The sequence below is a fragment of the Euwallacea fornicatus genome, unplaced genomic scaffold (genome assembly GCF_040115645.1).
Source record: "Euwallacea fornicatus isolate EFF26 unplaced genomic scaffold, ASM4011564v1 scaffold_72, whole genome shotgun sequence".
Classification (NCBI taxonomy): domain Eukaryota; kingdom Metazoa; phylum Arthropoda; class Insecta; order Coleoptera; family Curculionidae; genus Euwallacea; species Euwallacea fornicatus.
Genome location: NW_027096040.1, coordinates 189561 through 196330, shown reverse-complemented (window position 1 = coordinate 196330; position 6770 = coordinate 189561).

The window sequence follows — 6770 nt, the reverse complement described above, 5'->3', positions numbered from 1 at the left end:
GCAGGTCGATCTGATTCATTTGAGTCATTGTTGACGAAATTTGAATATTCTTTGCCGAAGTTATTAAGGTTCAAAGTTTGAAAATTCGCAAAATATGTGTGTTTGAGCACATTTATTACTCATTATCTGGAAAAGTCAGAAAAATACAACAAAATCGTATGAGTCAAATTAAGGAGCAGGTTGATCCGATTCATTTGAGTCATTGTTGACGAAATTTGAATATTCTGTGCCGAAGTTATTAAGGTTCAAAATTTGAAAATTCGCAAAATATGTGTGTTTGAGCACATTAATTACTCATTATCTGGAAAACTCAGAAAAATGTAACCAAACCGTGTGAGTCGTACTAATGAGCAGGTCGATCCGATTCATTTGAGTCATTGTTGACGAAATTTGAATATTCTTTGCCGAAGTTATTAAGGTTCAAAATTTGAAAAATCACAAAATATGTGTGTTTGAGCACATTTATTACTCATTATCTGGAAAACTCAGAAAAATGTAACCAAACCGTATGAGTCGTACTAATTAGCAGGTCGATCTGATTCATTTGAGTCATTGTTGACGACATTTGAATATTCTGTGCCGAAGTTATTAAGGTTCAAAGTTTGAAAATTCGCAAAATATGTGTGTTTGAGCACATAATCACTCATTATCTGGAGAAACTCAGAAAAATGTAACCAAACCGTATGAGTCGTACTAATGAGCAGGTCGATCTGATTCATTTGAGTCATTGTTGACGAAATTTGAATATTCTTTGCCGAAGTTATTAAGGTTCAAAGTTTGAAAATTCGCAAAATATGTGTGTTTGAGCACATAATCACTCATTATCTGGAGAAACTCAGGAAAATGTAACCAAACCGTATGAGTCGTACAAATGAGCAGGTCGATCTGATTCATTTGAGTCATTGTTGACGAAATATGAATATTCTGTGCCGAAGTTATTAAGGTTCAAAGTTTGGAAATTCGCAAAATATGTGTGTTTGAGCACATTTATTACTCATTATCTGGATAACTCAGAAAAATGTAACCAAACCGTATGAGTCGTACTAATGAGCAGGTCGATCTGATTCATTTGAGTCATTGTTGACGAAATTTGAATATTCTTTGTCGAAGTTATTAAGGATCAAAGTTTGAAAATTCGCAAAATATATGTGTTTGAGCATATTTATTACTCATTATCTGGAGAAACTCAGAAAAATACAACCAAACCGTATGAGTCGTACTAATGAGCAGGTCGATCTGATTCATTTGAGTCATTGTTGACGAAATTTGAATATTCTTTGCCGCAGTTATTAAGGTTCAAAGTTTGAAAATTGGCAAAATATGTGTGTTTGAGCACATTTATTACTCATTATCTGGAAAAGTCAGAAAAATACAACAAAATCGTATGAGTCAAATTAAGGAGCAGGTTGATCCGATTCATTTGAGTCATTGTTGACGAAATTTGAATATTCTGTGCCGAAGTTATTAAGGTTCAAAGTTTGAAAATTCGCAAAATATGTGTGTTTGAGCACATAATCACTCATTATCTGGAGAAACTCAGAAAAATACAACCAAACCGTATCAGTCGTACTAATGAGCAGGTCGATCTGATTCATTTGAGTCATTGTTGACGAAATTTGAATATTCTTTGCCGAAGTTATTAAGGTTCAAAGTTTGAAAATTCGCAAAATATGTGTGTTTGAGCACATTTATTACTCATTATCTGGAAAAGTCAGAAAAATACAACAAAATCGTATGAGTCAAATTAAGGAGCAGGTTGATCCGATTCATTTGAGTCATTGTTGACGAAATTTGAATATTCTGTGCCGAAGTTATTAAGGTTCAAAGTTTGAAAATTCGCAAAATATGTATGTTTGAGCACATTTATTACTCATTATCTGGAGAAACTCAGAAAAATACAACCAAACCGAATGAGTCGTACTAATGAGCAGGTCGATCTGATTCATTTGAGTCATTGTTGACGAAATTTGAATATTCTGTGCCGAAGTTATTAAGGTTCAAAATTTGAAAATTCGCAAAATATGTGTGTTTGAGCACATTAATTACTCATTATCTGGAAAACTCAGAAAAATGTAACCAAACCGTGTGAGTCGTACTAATGAGCAGGTCGATCCGATTCATTTGAGTCATTGTTGACGAAATTTGAATATTCTTTGCCGAAGTTATTAAGGTTCAAAATTTGAAAAATCACAAAATATGTGTGTTTGAGCACATTTATTACTCATTATCTGGAAAACTCAGAAAAATGTAACCAAACCGTATGAGTCGTACTAATTAGCAGGTCGATCTGATTCATTTGAGTCATTGTTGACGACATTTGAATATTCTGTGCCGAAGTTATTAAGGTTCAAAGTTTGAAAATTCGCAAAATATGTGTGTTTGAGCACATAATCACTCATTATCTGGAGAAACTCAGAAAAATGTAACCAAACCGTATGAGTCGTACTAATGAGCAGGTCGATCTGATTCATTTGAGTCATTGTTGACGAAATTTGAATATTCTTTGCCGAAGTTATTAAGGTTCAAAGTTTGAAAATTCGCAAAATATGTGTGTTTGAGCACATAATCACTCATTATCTGGAGAAACTCAGGAAAATGTAACCAAACCGTATGAGTCGTACAAATGAGCAGGTCGATCTGATTCATTTGAGTCATTGTTGACGAAATATGAATATTCTGTGCCGAAGTTATTAAGGTTCAAAGTTTGGAAATTCGCAAAATATGTGTGTTTGAGCACATTTATTACTCATTATCTGGATAACTCAGAAAAATGTAACCAAACCGTATGAGTCGTACTAATGAGCAGGTCGATCTGATTCATTTGAGTCATTGTTGACGAAATTTGAATATTCTTTGTCGAAGTTATTAAGGATCAAAGTTTGAAAATTCGCAAAATATATGTGTTTGAGCACATTTATTACTCATTATCTGGAGAAACTCAGAAAAATACAACCAAACCGTATGAGTCGTACTAATGAGCAGGTCGATCTGATTCATTTGAGTCATTGTTGACGAAATTTGAATATTCTTTGCCGCAGTTATTAAGGTTCAAAGTTTGAAAATTGGCAAAATATGTGTGTTTGAGCACATTTATTACTCATTATCTGGAAAAGTCAGAAAAATACAACAAAATCGTATGAGTCAAATTAAGGAGCAGGTTGATCCGATTCATTTGAGTCATTGTTGACGAAATTTGAATATTCTGTGCCGAAGTTATTAAGGTTCAAAGTTTGAAAATTCGCAAAATATGTGTGTTTGAGCACATAATCACTCATTATCTGGAGAAACTCAGAAAAATACAACCAAACCGTATCAGTCGTACTAATGAGCAGGTCGATCTGATTCATTTGAGTCATTGTTGACGAAATTTGAATATTCTTTGCCGAAGTTATTAAGGTTCAAAGTTTGAAAATTCGCAAAATATGTGTGTTTGAGCACATTTATTACTCATTATCTGGAAAAGTCAGAAAAATACAACAAAATCGTATGAGTCAAATTAAGGAGCAGGTTGATCCGATTCATTTGAGTCATTGTTGACGAAATTTGAATATTCTGTGCCGAAGTTATTAAGGTTCAAAGTTTGAAAATTCGCAAAATATGTATGTTTGAGCACATTTATTACTCATTATCTGGAGAAACTCAGAAAAATACAACCAAACCGAATGAGTCGTACTAATGAGCAGGTCGATCTGATTCATTTGAGTCATTGTTGACGAAATTTGAATATTCTGTGCCGAAGTTATTAAGGTTCAAAATTTGAAAATTCGCAAAATATGTGTGTTTGAGCACATTAATTACTCATTATCTGGAAAACTCAGAAAAATGTAACCAAACCGTGTGAGTCGTACTAATGAGCAGGTCGATCCGATTCATTTGAGTCATTGTTGACGAAATTTGAATATTCTTTGCCGAAGTTATTAAGGTTCAAAATTTGAAAAATCACAAAATATGTGTGTTTGAGCACATTTATTACTCATTATCTGGAAAACTCAGAAAAATGTAACCAAACCGTATGAGTCGTACTAATTAGCAGGTCGATCTGATTCATTTGAGTCATTGTTGACGACATTTGAATATTCTGTGCCGAAGTTATTAAGGTTCAAAGTTTGAAAATTCGCAAAATATGTGTGTTTGAGCACATAATCACTCATTATCTGGAGAAACTCAGAAAAATGTAACCAAACCGTATGAGTCGTACTAATGAGCAGGTCGATCTGATTCATTTGAGTCATTGTTGACGAAATTTGAATATTCTTTGCCGAAGTTATTAAGGTTCAAAGTTTGAAAATTCGCAAAATATGTGTGTTTGAGCACATAATCACTCATTATCTGGAGAAACTCAGGAAAATGTAACCAAACCGTATGAGTCGTACAAATGAGCAGGTCGATCTGATTCATTTGAGTCATTGTTGACGAAATATGAATATTCTGTGCCGAAGTTATTAAGGTTCAAAGTTTGGAAATTCGCAAAATATGTGTGTTTGAGCACATTTATTACTCATTATCTGGATAACTCAGAAAAATGTAACCAAACCGTATGAGTCGTACTAATGAGCAGGTCGATCTGATTCATTTGAGTCATTGTTGACGAAATTTGAATATTCTTTGCCGCAGTTATTAAGGTTCAAAGTTTGAAAATTGGCAAATTATGTGTGTTTGAGCACATTTATTACTCATTATCTGGAAAAGTCAGAAAAATACAACAAAATCGTATGAGTCAAATTAAGGAGCAGGTTGATCCGATTCATTTGAGTCATTGTTGACGAATTTTGAATATTCTGTGCCGAAGTTATTAAGGTTCAAAGTTTGAAAATTCGCAAAATATGTGTGTTTGAGCACATTAATTACTCATTATCTGGATAACTCAGAAAAATGTAACCAAACCGTATGAGTCGTACTAATTAGCAGGTCGATCTGATGCATTTGAGTCATTGTTGACGAAATTTGAATATTCTGTGCCGAAGTTATTAAGGTTCAAAATTTGAAAATTCGCAAAATATGTGTATTTGAGCACATTAATTACTCATTATCTGGAAAACTCAGAAAAATGTAACCAAACCGTATGAGTCGTACTAATGAGCAGGTCGATCTGATTCATTTGAGTCATTGTTGACGAAATTTGAATATTCTGTGCCGAAGTTATTAAGGTTCAAAATTTGAAAATTCGCAAAATATGTGTGTTTGAGCACATTAATTACTCATTATCTGGAAAACTCAGAAAAATGTAACCAAACCGTATAAGTCGTACTAATTAGCAGGTCGATCTGATTCATTTGAGTCATTGTTGACGAAATGTGAATACTCTGTGCCGAAGTTATTAAGGTTCAAAGTTTGAAAAATCACAAAATACGTGTGGTTGAGCAAATAATCACTCATTATCTGGAAAACTCAGAAATATACGACGAAATCGTATGAGTCAAATTAAGGAGCAGGTCGATCCGATTCATTTGAGTCATTGTTGACGAAATTTGAACATTCTGTGCCGAAGTTATTAAGGATCAAAGTTTGAAAAGTCACAAAATATGTGTGTTTGAGCACATTAATTACTCATTATCTGGAAAACTCAGAAAAATGTAACCAAACCGTATGAGTCGTACTAATGAGCAGGTCGACCTGATTCATTTGAGTCATTGTTGACGAAATTTGAATATTCTGTGCCGAAGTTATTAAGGTTCAAAATTTGAAAATTCGCAAAATATGTGTGTTTGAGCACATAATCACTCATTATCTGTAGAAACTCAGAAAAATACAACCAAACCGTATGAGTCGTACTAATGAGCAGGTCGATCTGATTCATTTGAGTCATTGTTGACGAAATTTGAATATTCTGTGCCGAAGTTATTAAGGTTCAAAATTTGAAAAATCACAAAATATGTGTGTTTGAGCACATAATCACTCATTATCTGGAGAAACTCAGAAAAATACAACCAAACCGTATGAGTCGTGCTAATGAGCATGTCGATCTGATTCATTTGAGTCATTGTTGACGAAATTTGAATATTCTTTGCCGAAGTTATTAAGGTTCAAAGTTTGAAAATTCGCAAAATATGTGTGTTTGAGCACATTTATTACTCATTATTTGGAAAAGTCAGAAAAATACAACAAAATCGTATGAATCGTACTAATGAGCAGGTCGATCTGATTCATTTGAGTCATTGTTGACGAAATTTGAATATTCTTTGCCGAAGTTATTAAGGTTCAAAGTTTGAAAATTCGCAAAATATGTGTGTTTCAGCACATTTATTACTCATTATCTGGAAAACTCAGAAAAATGTAACCAAACCGTATGAGTCGTACTAATTAGCAGGTCGATCTGATGCATTTGAGTCATTGTTGACGAAATTTGAATATTCTGTGCCGAAGTTATTAAGGTTCAAAATTTGAAAATTCGCAAAATATGTGTGTTTGAGCACATTAATTACTCATTATCTGGAAAACTCAGAAAAATGTAACCAAACCGTATGAGTCGTACTAATGAGCAGGTCGATCTGATTCATTTGAGTCATTGTTGACGAAATTTGAATATTCTGTGCCGAAGTTATTAAGGTTCAAAGTTTGAAAAATCACAAAATACGTGTGGTTGAGCAAATAATCACTCATTATCTGGAAAACTCAGAAATATACAACCAAATCGTATGAGTCAAATTAAGGAGCAGGTCGATCCGATTCATTTGAGTCATTGTTGACGAAATTTGAATATTCTTTGCCAAAGTTATTAAGGTTCAAAGTTTGAAAATTCGCAAAATATGTGTGTTTGAGCACATTTATTA